The 22,936-nt window shown below is 37.7% G+C and overlaps 1 protein-coding gene across 4 annotated transcripts in view; it reads right to left on the bottom strand.

Annotated features, from left to right (window-relative positions):
- Nucleotides 1-22,936, bottom strand: part of HTATSF1 (HIV-1 Tat specific factor 1) — a 970,322-nt gene that overhangs the window by 930,123 nt on the left and 17,263 nt on the right. The gene's annotated exons all lie outside the window — the stretch shown is intronic.

Raw genomic sequence — 22,936 nt, 5'->3', positions numbered from 1 at the left:
ACTAACCTCGAAAAAGGGCATAGCAAAATAAATTTCAAATGGGTGGCGAAAGCCAAACACATTCTGGCTAGGCTTATAAATGCCCTAGGGCAGATAGCCTAGTATGAACCTATGAACCTATATAAAAATGATAATTTACTCTTGGGGAATTTAGTGTGACAATGCTGGATTTGACCCCACACTTTAGTTAGTTTAAACTGTGGCACATTAGGTATGTTACAAATGAAAAAATGCAAACAGAGCATACCACCGAAAATACAAACTAGGAGTACGACAATTCAAGAAATGTGCCTGCCAAGTCAAGATTAAAGTAGTAATTTAATTGAGGGCTTTCAAGTATGAAGCTTCTCAGGAAAAACAAAACAACACATTAACTCAGTTTAACTACATGACATCATTAATCATGACACAAATAAAAAAACAAAGGAAACAAAGTTAAAAACTTAAATAAAAACACTGCATTAATATTACTTACCTTACAATAAAGGTACAGCTAATAAAACCTCACATAATTCCCAAATATTTTAGCTTAAGTACACAATTAATAACAATTTTGTCATTTAAACCAAGACTGACCCCTGCATTTGTTTTCATCTGCGAGGAGAGTTCAAGAACCTATAAGAAAAGGTCCACAGTGCCCCCCATGGACTAGGTTGTGAAGTTTCTATATCAAGAATTAGAAATTAATGCTCAGAAAATTCAGAAATGTGTTTAGTCAGGGCATTATTAAAGGTCTTTCATACCAATACTGTAAACATGTTCCCTAATCATGTCCGTAAAAGACAGTTTTTGCTTTTCCAATATAGAAACGGGCACATTCTAACAAATAGTTGCATTAACAATAACTTTAGAATGACAAGTACAATAGAACTTAGGGCTGATAGTAATACTACCTACAGTAGTAGCTGGGTTTTTAAAGGTTGATTATATTATGGTCCCTAAAACTTTTGGGATACCGAAAGTCCATAAGGACGTTTGGGACCCACCTTTAAGACCTATAGTGGATGCCAAGTCCTCTAAAACATTCCCCTTGGCTACGTTTATTGATTTTAAACTCAAAGGGACCATTCAAGGACTTGAATATTTAGTCAAGGACTCTTGGGATTTTTTTATCATGAATTTTGTAAGACTTGTATAACGAAACTCTTACTTTTAACAACAGACATCAAAGACCTATTTTCAGTTATACCACATCAACAGGAGCTAGAGTGGTTGGTTGAGTTTCTTATTGAAAATAGTGACTTGAGTGGGAGAGAAATCAAAGTTAATGTAAACTCGATGGACATGGTTCTTACAAATAATTTATTTTGATGGTATGATTTTTAAAATTATAAAAAAAAAAAAAAAAAAAGAGAGAGAGAAGAGAGAGAGAGAGAGAGAGAGAGAGAGAGAGAGAGAGAGGCCATGAGTTCATCTTGCACTCCCATTTTTGCCAATATTGTTATGGGGATCTGGGAGAAGAAATGTATTCTAAATTATAAGTTTACTGACTGTTGGCCCTTTTACACTAGATGCTTGGATGATATCTGTATTTTTTGACTGACTATTACGATAAGATATAGGACTTTCTCGATTACATTAACACCACCACTACCTTTTTTAAGTTTACTCACTTGGTTTCTGGTAAAACTCGACACTATTTAGACATTGAGTTAACTGACCTAACAACAGATTTGTCTCTCTTTTCAGGAAACACACTTATTCAAACTCTTTTTTACATTTCACAAGCAGCCACCCTCTGCATCAGTAAAACAATCAGTGGATAAAGTACAACTGATTAGGGCTGCTAGGATGGTTTCTGATTTTTCTCCTTTTTTATTGGAGTGCAAAAAATTAAAGAACATGTTCCTGAGAAGAGGGTATACTGAAAATGTTTTTTATGGATATTATGGATGAGGTGGTCTCTAAGAGAGAGCTTGACACAGATACATCACACTTCTGGGGAATACACATAGCTGTAACATTATTAAGCAATCCCCTCCTGAGAACTGGGGACAGCTTTTATTACCACCTACAGCCTAGATTTTTCAGGCATTAAAAATATTATTCCAAGGAACTGGGGTGTTTTTACTCAGTTAGACAAAATAGCAAAAATGGTGGGGGTTTCCCAGTTGTTTACGGTGCAAAGGGGAGTGTGTCTTATGAAGTTGTTTGAACGCAGGTGGGGGTTTCCCAATTGTTTACAGCATGAAGGGAAGTGTGTCTTATGAAGTTGTTTGAACGTAGCAATGTTGGCCAAAACTACAATCGAAGTAAATAGGAGACTTTTAGATGTGGTCGCTGTAATACTGGCAGGTTTTTGTTGAAAATCGACAGGGTTACTGTGGGTAGGATTAACATAAACCCTAAGTTCCACTGTACTTGTCATTCTAAGGATATTGTTTATGCAGCCATTTGTCAGAAATGCGCCTGTTTCTACACTGGAAAAAACAAAATGGGCTTTTAGGGACATGATTAGGGAACATATTTGCCATATTGGTAAGAAAGACCTTAATATCCTGGCTAAACACATTTCTGAATTTTCTGAGCATTATTTTTTATTTCTTGGTATACTTCACAACCTAGTCCATGGGGTGGTGCTACAGGCCTTTTCTTACAGGTTTGTGAACTATTCTAGCAGAAAAAAATAAATGCAGGGGTCAATCCTGGTTTAAATGACATTTCTATTAATTGCGCATTTAAGCTAAAATCTTTATGGCTTATCTGAGGTTTTATTACTTGTACCTTTATTTTAAGGTATGCAATATTACTGTAATGTTTTTAACTTTGTTTCCTTTTTCTCCCTTGATGTGTCATGTGATTAATGAAGTCATGCATTTAATCCAAATTTGTGTGTTGGTTTGTTATTCTGAAGTTTAATACTTGAAACCAAACTTGATGTTGTGTCTTTCGGCTTTTCCCGATTAGGGGTCGCCATAGCGGAACTCCGGTCCGCTAATGATTGGCAATGGATTTTTACATGTCGAGTTGCCAGCCCTGAAGCACAACCTTCAATGAAGGCATGCCCATTCACTCATGTCTCCACACAGAAGATGCTCCAACTGGGAATTGAACAGGACAACGTCTTACTGTGAAATGACAATGCTACCGCGGCACCATTACGGCAGTGCTCAATTAAATTACTATTTAAATCTCGACTTGCCTTGGCTGGCACTTTTCTTGGATTGTTGTACAGTTCCCCCTCCCTGTTTATATTTATTTTCACTGGTGTGCTCGATTTAGTTTTATATGTTTCAAGTGGTTACAAATGGAAAAATAGACTGCTGAGATAACACAGGGGTTTTATGTAATAACTCAAACAAGTATTCTATTCCATTAGTGTTTACAAAGCAGAAGTTCATCTCCACACCCTACTGGAAACAGTATATTGTAAAATGTCAGACTGTGACAGTGAGGTCATTAGAAACAATGTATTTGGTACCCATCTACAGAATGCCACATTGCAAGATTCTATTTGACATTTCATTACCAAACTTCCAGGGCTTAACAACAGGTTATTTCTACTACAATATGCACAAAGGACAGCTACTGTAGTCTTGGAGACTTCAGTATACAAAATCTGACACTGCCACTTCAGTTGTTAAATTATGGCACTTTAGATACTACAGGTATAAATGAAGCACAGACATATGATTTCTATTTACTTTTAATGTATATATAATGACAACTCAGCCAGGAAGTACTCTAGGCTAGTACTGTATTCTGTATACTGAGAAGGGCAACACAACATCCCAATGAAAACCAAATACAAAGTAAAAGCATAGCAGTGAAAGTACAAGCCTATGAGCAAATACATCTGGTGATGGAGTACACAAGAACAAAAAGATGCCAGCAAAAGAAATAACTCAGACCTGCAATTAGGTTTACTGTAATTTATTCCAACAGCTATGAGATAATAGAGCAAAACAAGCCAAGTTTCGACAAGAGGTTATTGCAATCATTCAAATACCTCTAAATATGTAATATTGCACAGAGGTAATAATTGTTCTGACCAGTCACAAGTTAGAAACAGTTACAAAATATGTCCTTCATATAGATATATATATATATAGATATATATATATATATATATATACATATATATATATATATATATATATATATATATAAATAAAGAAATGCAAATCAAGGGTTCATAGGTTCATACTAGGCTAGCTTTCGCCACCCCTTTAGTTTGGAGGATACTATGCCCATTATTTTGCTGTGCCTCTGTCGAGCAGTGACACTGAGATAATCCCTGGGATATATCTGCGATCTCCCATCCATTGGTCAAGATTTCTCTTGAACAAAGCCAGTGAGGTGCTCTGCCTCACATGTACCGGGATTTTGTTCCACAGCATAGGGAGTCTCTGGGTGATGAATCTGTCCCTCCAGCACATCCTATTAATAACCGTGTCAAGATTTAAGTCTCCTGCCCTTGTAGTTCTCAGGGATCTAGATTTTTTGAGGTGAAGCATGTTCATCAATTCTGGGTTGGACATGGCCTTGTATGTCAGGCACAGGTCACCTCTGAGCAGACAGTAAGCGACTGAGTAGAGCTGAAGTTCCTTCAGTCGGGCAGCATAGGACATATTTTTGAGACCCTTTATCCTTTTGGTGAGGAACTTTTGGGGCCTTTCCAGTTGCTGCAGGTGTCGTGTCAGATACATTCCGAATGGGGCATTGTACTCAATCATTGGCCTGATGAGTGATGAGTACAGGGGGACGATGACTTCCCTTGATCTAGACCCGAATCCCTTCATGATCAGGTGGGCAATGTAGAAGGTCTTCCTAACCACCTTGGCAACGTGAGTATCAAATGAAAGGTTACTGTCAACCTGGGTACCCAGATCCCTGATAACCTCTTCTGTGCCTAGTGGGTTGCCGCCTATATGGTAGCTAGGGGTAACCCTGTTTGTCCCGAAGGGTATGACTATGAATTTTTTGGCGTTTAACTTTAGGCCATGGTTCTGGCACCAGTTTTCCGTTTCTATAAGACCCTTCTGAAAGATATCTGTGTCAGATGTGTTCTCAACTATGGCGCCCAGTTTGCAGTCATCTGCAAATTTTGTCAGCCATAATCCTCCTGTGTTTGCTTGTATTTCTGAAAAGTAGATGCTGAACAGGAGAGGGCCCAGGACTGAGCCCTGTGGGACACCACTTGTGACAGGCTTTGAGTCTGACATGGCGCCAGCAACTCTGACCCTGTGGGTTCTGTCACTTAGCCAATTTGCAACCCATCTTGTGACGTATGGGTTTACATTTAAGCTGATGAGTTTTTCAATGATACCTGAGTGGGGTATTGTGTCGAAAGCCTTTGCCAGGTCGAGGTAGGCTGTGTGGACTGCCTTTCCCTCATCAATGGCCTTGGTGACTGTTTCGAAAAAGTCCACCAGGTTTAAAAGGCATGATCTGCCCTTGACAAAGCCAAACTGGGTCGGATCCAAAGTCGTGATGATGAGATCTAGTATGTTATCTCCTCTTGTGGGAATGGTGACTAGTTGTTCCATGGCATTTGAGTTTATGAACTCTAGGAACCTTTGGGCTAGATTGTTGGGGCTGGAGTAGTGATCCCAGTCTATATTCGGGTAGTTGAAATCACCTAGTATGATGGTGTTTGGAGATACATTTATCCCCTCCAGTGTTTTCAGGAAAGCTATGTGAGGTTCCTGAGATTGAGAGGGTGGCCTGTGTAACATGCTACTAATTGCAGAGCAGTGTTGCCTATGGTTAGTTGCACCTGGATGGTCTCCGATGCATCGTGCGTTGCCACCAACCTTGAGGTGTGGGTGTTCTTGATGAATATAGACACCCCCCCTCCTTTCTTGGTGTTGTCCGGATTTTTGGGCCGGAACGCATGATAAGAGGTAAAGCCTGATAGTGCCGGGGTGCTCTCGGGAGCCTTGAACCAGGTTTCAGTCACAGCACAGACATCGATGTTCTCCATACTGAGAAGGGCCTCGAGTGCATGCATCTTGAGGTTGAGACTTCTGGCATTGAGCAGCATTACCCTTAGTTTTTTTCCTTTTTTGTGTTCTAGGGTGGTAGGTTTAGAATTTGAGCCTTGCCTAAAAAAGGCACTATGGGGGTGGCAAGAGCCTTTGCCAATATCCGGAAGCCCAGGGGTGACAGGTGCAAGCCGTCCCTAGCGAAGCAGAGTGGCTTGTCCAGCATGTCGTCCCAGGCAGACAGATATTGGATCCCCTTTGAATGACACCAGAGTTTAAGCCAATTATTAAAGCTGATCATCTTGTCTCTGTATTGTGGCATCATTCTTGGTGAAGGTAGGATACTGCTCAAGGTCAGGGTCATACCTGCCTGGGCTACATAATCTGAGAGCTCCTCTATGTCTCTTTTCATGTAGTCCAAGGAGGTACGTCTCAGGTCGTTCACACCAGCGTGGACAATGACAGAGTCATACTTGTACCTGCTGTTGAGAGACCTGAGTGCTTGCGTTATGTGGCGGATTCTAGCGCCCGACAGGCAGCTTACTGTGACCTTTTCCTTGTTCAATCTGGTGAGCGGGACGTCAGTGTGTCTGACTATGGAGTCACCAATGACGAGTGTGTCTGGCATTGTGTTTGGCCTTAAGGGCAGTGACTGTTTGGCACACTGACTATGTGGTCTATGTGTTGCATGTGTTGTGTCCTGGGGTGACAGTTGTTTGGGTGTCTACAAATTTTCCATCTGCCACCAAAGCACACTTAAATTCACCAAAATCAAATACACGTTTCTAGTAGAAAATGAATACAGACATATAGTACACAAAGATGGAATATCCTGTAGACTGAACACACTGCCAAAAAATATTATGCTTTATTTATATACAAATTATTTATATGTATGTTTTCATAAACAAAATATCGTAATCTAATCTTAAAATAAGTATATGTAAAATGTGGTTTCATATCACTGCAATCAAAGTAACAGAAAGCAATAACTTTTGAAATAATACACATACAAAATATAATTTTGGAAAACATCTGTGAGGGAAGCTTTGTACATTTTGAAACAAAAATCACACACTTACAAATCATCACTCAATTCTGCTGGAAAACACTGCTTCCGTATTTGTAGTCCACATACGTGCTTTATTGGAAAACACAGCATGAAAAACAGATGCCATCTGCTGTTCATAAAATCACCCATACCAATAAAGCCAGCTTTTCTTGATGTTTAACCAAACGTTTATATAATGTATTAGTTAACCCCTTGAATATTTCACTTATATGATCCCTGACATGAAGCTTAAAGGATGTGAATTTTGTTTAGTATAAAAAGCACCCCATAAACATTGTGCCAAATGTATAATCCAGTCCATGTTCTAAGCTATCAAATTTATGTCAAACATTTTATATGCATTGTTTACAGACAAAGTTTTAGTACACTGGACATACATGCTTATACTGCAAAAGCAACAAAGGAAAGCAGTCTGTCAAACAATCATCAGAGGTGGACGAAGACCAATGAGCAAACCCTCACAGTCTTATGTTTTTCTAATAATTGGGTCTTTCAATTCTTAAGCAAATTTGCTGTGTCTGATAAAAGTATATGAACAGTAGTTTTAAATAAAACTGCTCAGCAATGCTAAATGACTTGATTTATTTTATAAGCATAATTCCATAATTAGTCACAAATCTAGGTTGATCAGAATCAGTCACAGGAGAGAACCTACTCAGATGGCAAACTATACATAGAAAATTCAGCCACCTACATTTTAACCTTTATTTCTCCCAAATAATAAATGAACAACCCATGTATAAATCTATGGTAGAGGTCTCTAGATAAAGAATTAGAATTCTGATCAAATGAACAAATGCTCTTGAAGTGATAAACTGTGATTTAGGGATATTCTTAATCATATGGTAAAAGGTGGCAGCAATCAGCCGTTAAAGATTTTTTTTACATATACACACATTATATATATATATATATATATATATATATATATATATATATACACATACATATACACATATATTACATACATACACACACACACACACACACTATATATATATATATAGACACGCACATTATATACATACATACACACACACATATATATATATATATATATATATATATATATATATATATATATATATAAGATAGATATGCACTGCATCACCAGAAGTCTGGTCACAATAAGATCTAAAAATAATAATAAAATGTTCAAACTTCACAGGGAGATTAAATTCCAAGCCCCAATTAGAGAGCAAAACTAACAGATCACATCTATATCTACACCAAATCATCCAAAAGTCATCCAGTTACTGTCACATACTAATAAATTCAAGGAAAATAGTCTGCATATCCTCCCTGCGGACACGTGGGTTTCCTCTGGGTGCTCTGGTTTCCTCCCACATTCCAAAGACATGCACAGTAGGTGGATTGGGCACTAAATTGCCCATAGGTGCGAGTGAGTGGTATGAATGAATTACCGTGGCAGGGTTAGCCACCTGGCCGTGTAAACCTTGGCTCGAGATGATTGTCACTGCTGAAGTGACACTCCGATCTCATGTGCAAAATGGGAAAAGGAGTTGAGGATGGATTCTGTTCTGTATCATAAATCTGATTCAAAATACTCCATAAACAGGTTTAAATAAATGGGGGCCAAACTGGTCCCCCCAAACTGCAGTTCCTTGTAGCTGCAGAAAAATTTTGGGAAGCATAGTTTGTCAGCACATTTTTAACCAGCTGTAAGATAAAAACATTGAATTTGAATAAATGCAAGTCTGAGAACACCACCCAATATTTAACTACAGTCAAAGTTAAACAGTGGTGGATATTAAAAGTACAAGGCTTTAGCATCCAGCATACATTATTACCAGTGATTTGAAGAGCAGACATTAGTAGTGAAAAGGATATTATTCAAGCAATACCCAGACTAAAATGGATTTGGGAAAATGATAACGGCATTCTGACAGGGTTCAGTTATAGAAATGAAAGAACGCCATAAAGAACTGAATAGAAATTGTGCATTACAGACAAGAAACAAAAATACTGACATTTAGGACAAAACCTGTAGTTCCATGCTGAGACAATTAGCGATAATCCCAGAGTCAACCCAGAAATTCAGGAACTATTTAATATTACTCAGAAACTTGGGTGTTAGGTCATACTACATTGGTAGCTAGCTGATAACTGTGACCTCATGACAGAAGTATCCAGTACCACCAATCCCTCACCCTTGCTAGCTTGAGTCACTATATGATTCTTCTCATTCCTTAATTCTTATACAGCATTACGATATGAATAAGATAAACTGCATGCAGTACTTTTAAATGAATGACCAGACTGGGTATTGCACAACAGAACAGTTGAGTAGAAGCATAGGATCACTTATCAGTGTACACCACAAGTGTCACTAATTTTGGTTTATACTTTTGTTCTAAAATACTACAATCCATAAAGCTTTTTGAAAAAGGTGTTAAGATTCACATGAACAAATAATGGCATCCATTGCAATTAAAGACTTTTTTCTTCAGAAAATGAATGCCAATTTATGTAGTTTTGTGATCTTACTAAATCAGTAGTTTTGCTATGTTCAGAAGTATCTGACTTGAAAGCTTTCTCCAGCAGTCTGCTGCTGAGAGGATAAGAGATGTGTTACAAGGGTACAAACTACATACAGCTATAGTAGCAGAAATTACTGGGTCACATTAGAGACTTAGGAGGTCATTGTTAAAAATAACTGAGAACCATTTCATCGTTATGTAAAGCTTGGCATTAATCATCGTAGTTCAGGTTATGCTATAACAGAATAACTATGTAAAGATAACCACGTGAGCAGCCAGAATACCATTTAAACTGAATATTTTACTGTGCACATTTTAGGAAATGGATAGATTGGCCTAAACTCTGAACTGGTGTGTGCTTTTTTTTTTAGAAATAATTCCTGGGAAATGCTATTCAGAAGTGGAGAGACATATGAGAGAACAGTTTTAATGACACACCAGGCTGTGGTTTGTTTGATGTCTATTATCATGCAAAGTTGACTATTTGAATCTATCCAAGCTAGAAATGTGAGACTCTACCCCACTGAAGGAGGGGAGATGGGAAGAAGAACTTGGCCACGAACTAAAACTTGCAAAATTGCTCCTTGTGAAAAGTTTTTTTTTTTCTCAGTAATTTGTTGACACATTTGCAAGCTTCTTTCAGAGAATGTGTAGTACATCAGTAGGAACAACATTTGTAAAACTCAGTGCATACCAGTCAATGACATGAGCTGTAGACTCTCAAACTTGGCAGTTTTTTTATTTTCAGGTGTTCCATTCTAAGTGAATGGAAGAAGTCTTGTCCGACAACAAATGGTAGGGCTACTTATTCTCACAATCTGTGCATTATGAGATAGAGTTAGCTTTCCAAAGGAATCATGATGGCAGGTAAGAGTAAAAAAATAAAATTAGGAATGAGTACTTATTTTGCTGCAGGCAGTTTTGGCAGGTGCAGTAAATCATGGTAAGATAAAAATATATGTTTTTTTTCATTTGAAAGTAGTGGTCCTTTAAATGGATTAATATTTTCACTTTTCCTTGCAAACATGTACATGGGAGGTTTGTTTATACTAACTTTATAACCTTCTCAACTATCAACACTTGTGTAATGTACTATAACTTTAACTTCCTATATGACTGTTTATACTGTATTTACTACTGTATCCTCAGTACATTTGTTTGTGTCTTTCGGCTTTTTCCCGGTTAGGGGTCGCCACAGCAGAACTCCAGTCCGCTAATGACTGGTATAAGATTTTTACGTGCCGAGTTACCAGCTCTGATGCACAACCTTCAACAAAGGTACGCCCCTTCACACGTCTCCACACAGAAGACGCTTTAGCTGAGAATCGAACGGGCAACGTCTTGCTGTGAGTCGACATCGCTACCGCAGCATAACACAGGCTAAGTCTGCAGCTGGGCATGGCTGATCGGAGTTCTACTCTGGTAAATAGATGTAAAATTAAAATAAAAAATAAAGATACAACATACAAGATATAAAATATGAACTATAACATAAGCCAATACCCAACTTAAAATAGACAGAGAAATCATGAATCCTGGCACCTTGGTCTTTCTTCTCTTCATGTGGCATCAGTAGTAAGAAAAATCCTTTTAGCTTGCTCAACTGGTATTTAAAGGCATCTGATCTAGGCTAAAGTCCATCATCTCAATGTACTCTGCTCCAACTAAACCAATTATTCACTCAAAATTATTAAACCATAACAAACAATAAGCCAGAACAATAACTATATATAAATACTAAGCCGATATAACATGCATGTCAAATTAGTGTGCTTTTCCCAGTGACGCGGGTGATCTAGTATATCCACAACAGTTTATACATCATAAGACTCGCTAAATTTCAGTTAATTACATACTTGAAATCAGTATTCAACAGAGAAGTCAGTGGAGAGGTATCATTCTACAAGGTTATAAAACCTTTTGATTCAACATTAACTCTCTAAATTTGTTGCAATATTACCTGCTCTGTAACTATATAGTACTTTCCAACCCTGCAGTGAAATACACTTCCTAAGCCTGAAATAGTGAGGCCTTTAGTATTTTTCCAAAAGGTTGCAATAAATAAATAAAATAATCCAACAACCAACCACAGAACAGGAAGTAGCAAACTTATGTACTAGAGACACATCTGTAAATTCTTCAGACTGCGTTATAACCAAGTCCAGTTTGATAATGGAAGTTCAATTATTATAAATGAATACAGCTTGCCACTAAATTGATATTACAACTGGACAACTCTAAATCTTATGATGACTGTCAGCGCTAGAATCTTGTCATCCTTCACAGTCCACAGAAACAGCAAATCCTATACCAATTGTTTTTGCTGGAGTCCAGTAACCGTCAAAAAGAAACCAGACCTGACACTTGTACAAAAAGGAAAATTGACACAGAAAAATCCTGAGAAAGAAAACACTGAATCGGTCACAGAGGCATGCTTACCAGCATAGTCTTAAATAAAGCTAAACAGAATATTAAAATTAGACGAATCATAAGAGTACAATGCTCCCTTTGGCATGTGCCTAGACAGACATATCACTCAGCTAGAAAGGCTTCAGGTTTCTAACTTTTTTTGGCTAGGCTTATATAGGCCCTAGGGCCAATAGCCTAGTACCTACCTATGAACCTAAAGATTACTGGTCTAAATATCCTCAACTACTAATGCAGACTTGAAGCCTTAATCTTTGTATTATGTCATGCACAACCCCATGCATCCCGTGCTATTAAGGACCCTTCCCAACTCAACCTCCTTTATCTCCACAAGACCAACAGCTCCAAAAACAGTTAAAACAAGACTATGAACCTCCACCAATATTTACATAAAACACGATAAGAGGAACAGCTATATTATTTAATGCATATCCCATTTCTGGAACAAATTGTCCTTGTATGTAAAACAGTGCGACACCCACACATCCTTCAATACAAACTTTAGTGAATGAACGGGAATATGTAAATGCATTCCTGGCCTGGCCCAATTTGCCCTTTGGAAAGCAGGGAATACATCTTGTGATCAACTCTGGGGAAAGGCATAAATGATCTATAAAATTTACTTGCCTTGTAATTCCTAGGATTCCTGTGATAAAGGATATGTTAGCACTTAATTGTGTGTTTCTAATTAATTTACATAACGGAAATACCATGGGTCAAGAAGAGACTACAGCAGCTACATCAAAAACTACATTGAAAAGAGGTGTTTTTCCTCACCACTTCAAATTAAGCAACTCATGATGTAATGCAGGAAGGAAGATGGCAATTACAATAATTAGCACACCTGACTGTGCTACCATCTGTCATTCTGGGTCTGGGACTTTATACATGAAACAGTATCAGTCCAAATTTTGTACTTACTAAAGAATACAAAGCACCCCCCCACAGGAGAGTCCACTAGATTTTATGGAAGATCATATGTCACTGATGGTTGGAAGGATAACCGGTTGTGCACATAAGAAAAAAAGCCATTCTGGGAGTACTGTCTAAGAGAACTGATCTTTCCAAAAAACAAAGGCAATGTTACTAATGGGTATTTCTGCACTGCATGGCGCAATTTTTTCCATAAGTGCTATTCGAAAGAGTTTCAATACAATACAGTGAAAAACCTCACTGCTATAAATCCATCCCAGATATTTACTAGAACCAGAACAATGTATTTCAGAATAATATTTATGAGCCCCATGTAAGAACATGACTTTTTGTTTAATTGATAATAAATCCTAAGAATTTGGCATCTGTTAACACTAGTTGAAAAAACACAACTAATGAATCCCAGATACTGTTAACAAATCATCATCTGCACAAGCAAATATTTGGAGAGAAACTCTTGGATATTAATAGGCACCATAACAGCATTGTTCCCAAGTTCAATAAGGAGAGAAGAGAAGCAATGGCCAGGATGAACAACATGAGGGAAGTACCGACAGTCCTGGCTGACCCCAGCATGCAGGCCCTTATGCAATGACTAGCAAGCATGACTGACCTAAAGAAAGAAATATTATAAAATACGGCTTTAAATAAATTACGTAAATATGTTGTAAGTTGTAAATGTTGGAGCACCATAACCATTTAAATGCAGTTTAATTTCTCAAACTCCTTGCATGCATTTATGGGCACCGCAGCGAGATCTGTTTATTTAAAATGCAGTAAGAGTTTGAATATACAGCATTATGACATGTGCTGCATGGTTTAATCAATACCTATCTTTGCCTGACACAAATATACAGCACTATGGCATATATAATTTGGGATACTGAAGACATATCTTAGCCTGACACAAAATCAAGCTTGTAAGGCTCTATTACCTGGGAAACAGATATTGTAACAGACATTTAAGATTTGAGTGTACAAGTTATAATTTGTGTTCAAAACATTCTGGCTGGTAACCATCTTTATCAAAAAGATGTCCATATTAGATTCTAACAGCAAAATAATCTTAGCTAAAAAATACTGGTCTGTTACGGATACTGGAATAAAAAAACAGTTGGAAAAATACATGGATAAGACATGAGTGGGTAAGGATGAATGGGAGGGGGGACTGGAGCGAGAGGAAGTATACAGAGTGGAGAAGACTAAAGGATGTATGGAGTGAGAAAAATATTGGACAAAACTGGAAGTATGGAGAGTGATATGTATAGGAGATTTAACCTGGGCAAGTGCAACAGCAGATTCAGTTGTCTGTTAGGTGTTTATTAGTAATTTCTTTTTAATTGGGGTAAACTGGAAGTATTTACAATATTTTGTGGAATAGAGTTCCATATCTTGGAAATGAAATTAGAATACAGGGAATCTCTAGCTTTGTTTTTGCTTTTAGGGACCATAAGGAGTATTTTTTGTGAGGAATGGAGCCGTCTGCTAGAGGAGTATCAAAGTCACACATGCAGTGCAGGAGTTTTTTCAGGTTGATATATAATTCTATGGGCAAAGATAAGTTGATTACAGGTTAATAGATGGGGGAGTTCTAGCCATTTAGCTGTTGTAAGGATGAGCAATGATAAGATCTATGTGGAGAATTAGTTGCAAATTTGCTACTTTGTTATAACAGGAGTTAAGTTTAAAAGAGACAAGATTTGCTAAAGTTATTGACTATCGGGGAGGTATAGAGTAATGTGGACAAAAGGTGAGTTATTGCTATATCTTGACGGGTTTGACTGGGAACAGAAGGTTTGATTCTATAAAGGGAGCCTAGTTTAAGAAGTCTTTATAATGTTCTGTAGTAGGTGTAGGTCAAATTTCAATTTATTATCTATAATTACACCAAGTTAGTTGGTTTGAGAAACTGCAGATATAGTGGTGTTGTTTGTAGAATGCATCTGAAAAGACATAAGGGTGTGGAGATTTTTGACAGGATGGAAGAGCATAAGTTTTAGATGGGTTTAGAATGAGAATGGCCTCAGCTAGCCAAGTTTCAACTTCAGAGAATGAATTTTGGATGTTAACTTCTAATTGTTGTGTAGAGGACTTGGTACAGATGAGAGTAGAATCATCTACATATTGATTGAATGAGGCAAGAGAAGAGGACTTGTGAAAATGGTTGGTAAAGATTGAGAAGAGAAGAGGACCAAGTATTGATCCTTGGGGAACACCTATATTACAACCACAAAACACAAAAAACGTCACCACCATAAAAGGAATGATGCAAGGAAATACTGTAAACTTTTATTTTTCACGTTCTTTGTACCTCGGCCTTTCGCCTTCAATGGAACAATTTACTACAACAATTCACTTCCTTATATACCAAACATTATTAGCAAATACATTAATCAAATTAAATATTTAATATTCAGTTAGCTAATTTCCTTAAAGTGCAACCGGATAGCACAAACCCCAAACATTTAAAAGGGAAGAAAGAACAATGTGTGTACATCACAATACAATGAATTGAAAAGCAGCCACATCTGTATATTCAACATAAATAGATAATTCATTTGTACAAATACATTAAAAAGCAATTATGATTCATATATAATAAAAATTAACTTTAAATTTAATGTTAATGTCATAAATACCTTTACCATAATCCTATAAGTTAATATACTCATGAAAAAATCCATCTAACCCTATCAGTTAACCAAAAACATGAATTTTATGAAATAAGTATTTAAATTTGTAATTATATCACCAGTTAATTATAATACTATACTTATTCTTAAATCCTACTGTAATGATTTTTACAAAACTACGCCACTATCTAAATTCATTCCCATAGGACTTAGTGTATGATAATTAATTATCATCCTATATTCAAGTTTGTTCAATTCCCTTTTAAAGTTGCCATTATAAGCTTTAGGTTATGCTAAAAACACTAAAAATAAATCCCCCCATACAACCTTTGTGTACTGATATGAAATGGTTAGCCACTGGGGTATCCATATTTTTCCTTCTGATATCACAGCCATAAATCACTCCACACGAATTGCAATTAAAATTTCTCTTTGGCAAAATATGGTTTTCCATTAATCTTGCTACCATGTAGATTTTTAACCTCATCACATACAGAACATTTTTTTACATCTGTGCATGCCAATAGATGTACCATCCCTAACCCCATAAATGTTTCTATTTAACAGTTCTTTAACATTATTATGCCTACCATTTGAGAAAGTTATATGTTTGGGGAAAAAAAAGTTTCCCCACCATAACATCCTCAGTCACTATGCCCCAAACGTGAAAAATAAAAGTTTACAGCATTTCCTTGCATCCTTCCTTTCATGATGGTGTGCTTTGATGTTTCTTGACAGGAACACCTATAGTAACAGGAAGAACAGTGGAGAGCTCCTGTTGCCATTCAACAGCTTGCTGTCGACCAGTGAGGTAGCTGTGAAACCAAGATAATGATGAATGACTAAGATTAAGGTTAGCAAGTTTTATGAGCAGCTTCTGATGAGAAACAGAATCAAAAGGCTTTGGAGAGATCCAAAAAGACCTATGAAACACATTTACCTTGATTTCTATATCGGCTAACAGTGTCAATGAAGCTAAGGAGAGTGTTGTGGTACTATGGTGTGGATGAAATCCACATTTGGTATGAGAAAGAAGGTTGTTAGTAAGATGATGGTTCAAGAGCTGGATATAAATGCATTTTTCCAAAATTTTGGAGAAGGGATGAAAGAATGGCAATAATTGGATAATTCAGTATTATCGCCACCTTTATGCAAGGGAATAATGCAAGAGGTTTTTCAGATTAGTGGTATATAGTTTTCCTGGATAGATCGATTAATGAGGATTGAGACTAGGAAAGCAATGGTATCAGCTGCTATCTTTAAGAATTCAGATGGCAGGTAGTCTACTGCTAAGGAAGTGGGCTTAAGTTTCTTTTACTAGTTTTTTGAAGGTATGGGTTGGTACTGGTTTAAATGAAAGACTATTACTGGTGGGATTGTTAATGGTTGGAATAGTTGGAGGTGTATTTTGATGAAGACTGATTAGGGAATACATTGAGTTTGTGAAGAAGTTGTTGAATTGGTAGGCTATATTGTTGATGGACTTGGTTTGGGAGTAGTGGGATTACCTGGGTGCAGTAGTTTTGTTTATAGATGACTAAAATGGGTTAGGATTATTGTAGCGTAATTGTTCGGCAGTTGTAAAGTAAGTTACTTTATCAGATTTTATTTGGGATTTGGCCTTGTTCTTAGTCCCTTACAGAGTTGTAGGCTATTTAAATTTTTGCTAGCTTTCCAATGAGACCAAGCTGTCTCTCTTTCTTTAAGCAGATTTACTTTTTTGAGCCAATGTGTATAGTAATTTCTTAGACGTACAGTTCTACTGGGGGCCAATTAAAAATATGAAGAAAGATGTCATTAAAACACTGTACTGCTATATCTAGGGGTAGCATTTTGAGGGCTGTCCAGTTACAAATATTTAACATAGACATGAAGGTTTGAGCACTGAATTGCTTTTTGTTACGGATAAGCTTAATTTGTGGTTGCCTGGATGGATCTGTATTGCTTCTGAGGAGGTAGGTACGGAAGTGATTGCTAACAGTATCTGGAAGACAGCCAGCTTAGCAGGTAGATAACGAGTTAGTAATAAGGGTCCAATCAAAAACAGATGGTCTTTGAGAGTGTTTATCAATTCTAGTTGGATTCTGAATAAGTTGGGAGAAGCCATGAAGGTTTATAAAGTTGGTGGTTCATAGGTTGGTACTAGGCTATCAGCCCTAGGGCCTATGCAAGCCTAGGCATAACAATTCCCTGGCTATTTCTTCCTACACTATTTACTTCCCTGGATCCCTGTCTAGAAGGGCGACTGACGTGATCCCCGGGGTGAATTTCCTTTCTCCCATCCAATTGTCAAGGTTCCTTTTGAACACGGACAAAGAGGCACTCAGTCTGACATGTATGGGCAGTCTATTCCAGCGTCTGGGGATTCTCTGGGTCAGGAACCCATCCCTCCAGTGTGTTTTGTTTATTGTGATGACAAGGTTTAGATCCCTGGAGCATGCGTCTCTGAGGGATTAGGATTTCTTTAAGTGTAGCATGTCCAACAACTCTGGGTTTGACATTGCCTTGTATGTTAAGCAGAGATCGCCTCTGAGTAGACGATATGCGATAGAGTATAGCTGGAGTTTAAGGTGGTCAGCGTAGGGCATCTGCTTTAGGCCTGTGATTCTTTTAGTGAGGTATTTCTGCGGCCTTTCCAGTTGTTGCAGATGTCTTGAGAGGTATATACCAAATGGGGAGTTGTATTCTATAATGGGTCTAATGAGGGATAAATACAGTGGGACAATGACCTCCTTTTTTCTGGATGAAAAGCCCTTAGTGATGAGGTGTGCCACAAAGAAGGATTTCCTGACTGTTGCGGCTATGTGGTTATCGAAGTTGAGACCACTGTCCACCTGTGTCCCCAAGTCCCTTATCACACTTTCAGTGTTTAATGTACTGCCACCTATGTGGTAATTCACGGGTACATGTTTTTTCCCAAAGGTGATAACTATACATTTCTTGGCATTGAGCTTGAGCCCACTACTCTGGCACCAAGCATCTGTTTCTGTAAGGCCCTTTTGTAGAGTATCCACATCATTTGGGGATTCAGTAATGGCTCCCAGTTTGCAGTCATCTGCGAACTTTGTTAGCCAGAGTCCCTTAGTGTTGGCCTGTACTTCAGAGAAGTAGATGCCAAAACAGAGCGGTCCCAGGACTGAACCCCAAGGTACTCCACTTGTCACTTGTCTGGAGCTGGATTTGGAGTCGGCTACTTTTACAGTGTGGGTTCTGTCAGTAAGCCAGTTGGCAACCCATCGAGTGACATAGGGATTAATGCCCAGCTTAGTAAGTTTAGCTATGATTCCAGAGTAGGGAGTGGTGTCAAAGGCCTTGGTGAAGTCCAGATAAGCTGAAACGAAAACTCCAGCAAAGCTAGAACTTCCACTGAGTGACCTCCCAAACCTCTTGTATCAGAGGCACATGAGATGTATGCAAATGATCCTTATAAACATCAGATGTTTCAGCTAATTGGCAATTATGAATGCCCATGACTTGTTGGGAGTTAATGGTGGTCCAATTAGTATTAAGATCTCCCATAATAATGGTTTCTTGATGGAAGGTAAGGGATGTCCAGTGCAATAGTATACAGTATTGAGGTTATCACCAAGAGGAATGTAGATAGCAATAATTATTACATGTTTACTTTTGTTGATTTTTAGTTTAACAGGTAGAATATCAGCATTTGTAAGTGTGGGTATCTTTGTGCTGATTGCTTCCAATTCTAAGAAGTCTCTGATTCTTGAGAGAGAGAGACGAAAGTGCTTACTTGAGGTTTTTAAAATAAAGCAGTGTGCTTCTTATTTCATTGGATTTTACGTTTGTGATTTTTTTTTTTATAGGTTAAGTCTGTTTACTGCTTTTGGAGTAAGGTTTGTTTGCATATTACAGCTAACCCACCACCACATTTGTTTTGGTGATCACAACAATGTAGAATGAATCCTGGGGGCAGTGCTTCATCATTTTTGATTGCAGGTTTAAGTCTTGTTTCAGTAAGGATTGCTATATCAGTGGAATATGGAGAGAGTAATGAATGAAATTCATGTATCTTGTTGAGAATACTTCTTATATTTATATTTAAGAGCATGAGATTGTGTCCTTTGGAGGGGAGGGGGATGATAAAGCATTGTGTAGGGCTGTAAGTAGTGGACAGAGTATTAAGCAATTTAGTCAAAAGTTGGTATCAAAACAGATACACTTGCATTTGTCATTAAAAACTGAGGTAATTTCATTTTTTTTAAATGGTGTAAATCAATAATTTAAAACTAGCTTACATACAGCAACCCATCTGACCTATACTTCTGATGAATGGAGGTCTTACAAGAATGACACTTATGTGCAGTAAGTAACTGGCATCTGTGACACAGACAAGGGAAGGACAGAAACAATATAGATGCTTGAGTGTTGTGCAATTGAATAAAAGAGCTGCACTTGCGGCTACTGGTAACCAATCTACATCTTGTAGTGTTGAGAAATGGTATTCTCAGAAGCAAGCAAGAGTTATATAATCAACAAATCTTAAGTTGAATCACATCTCAAGTGTGTGTGTACACACGTGTTACATACGGCATTCAGTGAATAACTTGGCAAACTGTATTCCACTTTAGGCATAAAAGCATTTGAATTTCTACGGACCCTCTGGCTTGAGTACATATATTAAAATACTTGCAAGACACTTTGTATTATAATTTTGTGTACTAAGTGGCAAATACGTGCTATGAATGAAAACTTCTGATGAAATAAAATACCAAGGCATATCTGCTCCATTCTCATCGGAAGGGTGTTCCTTGCAGGGTCTAAGCTTTTCAGAACTGGGTTGTTTCTGAATAAAGGTTGAATTCTGGATAAAACTGTGATGGTACTACTGCAGTTACTATCAGTGTCCATACTAAGTAGCCAATTCTACATTCCATTACCTGAAATGGTAATTTCATATTAAAGTGTGAAGGTAAGAAAAGGTACAATTTAAAGAGATCTTGAGCTAGACAAAAGTTGTTTAGAGATTTTAATAGTACAGGGAGAATGACTTACAGATGCAAAAGCTTACTTTAAATCTATGAAGAGTGCTCCAGTAAGTTTCCCTTTTTCGACTGCTTCATAGACAGTCACTGTACACATTGTTGTTTGCATATTAAAACCCGTTATTAACCCATATTACTTACTGGTCAGTAAATCATCATATCATTAAGTTGGTCACACAACAGTTTTTCAAATATTTCTGTTAAGGGACATAAAAAGGCATGTGAAAGCATTCTGACACATCCATAGGATTTGCAGTTTTGGGGAGATAAATACTATGTTAAGTTTCCAGCTGTTGAGAATTCTTCTGAACGTTACTGTTAGATTCTATACATCTGTGAAGGGCTTTGTTGCATGGTTTGATACCATACTGAGAAACTTTAGATGAAACTGTGTGACTGAACTGTGCATGTACAGTTTAGCTACAGATTTCCTTACTTGTTCAATGCTTATGCATTTGAAGCAGTATGGGGTATTACCAGTAGCTGGTGCAGTGGTATCTGCCCATCTGAAGATAACAGTGGCTAAATTTTATGCATTTTGTAATACTGAAAGTGTTAACATCAGGTGTCAGATGTGTCTTATTCTGTTGTTGCATGCTTAAACTGTACCATAAGGTTTTTTACGGTTATGTGGAATTGTTTTAGAGAAGCCCTAATGAAACTTGATACATTTTTTATATATAGTTCACCTAACTATATTCATGACAATGCATGTCTTTTTCCTTAGGCGTTATGTTTCTACTCTTCTTACTGGTTGGATTAGTTCTGCACTAGCACCCATACCTTAGATCATCGTTTTATGACCTGTGATAGGTTGTGGGTTATACAAGGTCATGAAGCATCTTTTAAATCTCATTGTCTTAAGGAAAAGAAATGTCTATTGTGGGTGGGTTCTAATGAGTTATAAAAGGTGCAGAGGACAGTTATAGGGTTATTGATGAGCATGTTAGTCCTGTGTAGCCCTGCATAAAGACAGTGATGAGCCAAGTCACAGAAGGACCTGATTACATTTCAGGATGTTTCAGTTTTGTCTGCTTTGAACGACCGGTAAGTTATTATTGGATTTTAGTTACTCGGGTTACTATGCAGTACAATCACTTCTTTACATTTATCACAGAAGTTGACTAGGACTAGGTCAATGAGAGAGACAGGCAGTGCGTTATTTATTTATTTTAAATTTGCTGACCAGGAGAGAGGTAGGCAGTGCATTATTTATGAATTTTTAATTTGCTGACCAGGAGAGAGGCAGGCAGTGAATTATTTATGCATTTTAATTTGCTGACCAGGAGAGAGGCAGGCAATGCATTATGTATGTATTTTAATTTGCTGACCAGGGGAGAGGCAGGCAGTGCGTTATGTATTTTAATTAGCTGACCAGGAGAGAGGCAGGCAGTGCGTTATGTATTTTAATTAGCTGACCAGGAGAGAGGCTGGCAGTGTGTTATGTATTTTAATTAGCTGACCAGGAGAGAGGCTGGCAGTGCGTTATGTATTTTAATTAGCTGACCAGGAGAGAGGCAGGCAGTGCGTTATGTATTTTAATTAGCTGACCACAGTCGACCACTAACAACAGTGAAATATTCACACATTTCATAGATGTTTCAAGGCTATTTAAATACCATACACCCCATGCAAATACCTACCCTTAGGCTTTTTACCTCTCAACTTTCCAGATTTTTGCCTTATATTTTTGGTCTGTTCCTCATAAACCTATGTTTTTACCGTATGTTTGTGGCAAATCAGTGAGGAATGAAGTCACTAAATAATGACAGGCATTTGAGTTTCAGACTTTATATCCTTCAAAGAATGCATGGTAACACAAAATCTTTTATTCTAGCAACTAAGTTCAGTAACATTTAAAATTCGCCTGTATTTTTTGGGCTTTGTCCCTCCCATTATTTTTTTACTTTGTCCAGATTTTTTGCGTTAAGAGGCTGAGAGAAGCTTTACAGTCTCTCAAAGAAAGAGAAATCAGTTAGTCTTGCTGTAAACTTGAGGGCAACCCATCCAGTCAGAACACCGTTTAGCATGCAGAGGGAGTTTATTCCAGAGAAAGGGGGAGGCACAAGATGATGAACCCCCCCTCCCCCCATTTCATTAGGTTTCTTTGTTGATGAAGGTTTAGATCTCTAGTTCTAGTATTAGCTGGGCTGCTTGAGTTACTGAGATAAAGGAGGTCAATGACCACTGGATCTCTAATTGCACAGTAAGCAAAGCACAGCTTCCCCATCATGAGACTATACAAAGAACAGGGCTTCCCATCTGTCCTAATAACCAAGCGTCTTAAGATCAGAGTTCTTTTTGGTTAGGAAAACCTGGGGCTTTTCGAGTGTGTTGATTTACCGTGTGAGGAACATTACACAGGGAGTGCTGTATTCTTCTTTGCTGCATAAATGGATTATCTGACTTCAGTTGCCACACAGTGATCAAGAAGAAGGAACGG

This window comes from Protopterus annectens, chromosome 3.part0 (assembly GCF_019279795.1).
Source record: "Protopterus annectens isolate FY-2018-M chromosome 3.part0, PAN1.0, whole genome shotgun sequence".
NCBI lineage: Eukaryota > Metazoa > Chordata > Ceratodontiformes > Protopteridae > Protopterus > Protopterus annectens.
This window is presented reverse-complemented; position numbering and strand designations above follow the sequence as displayed.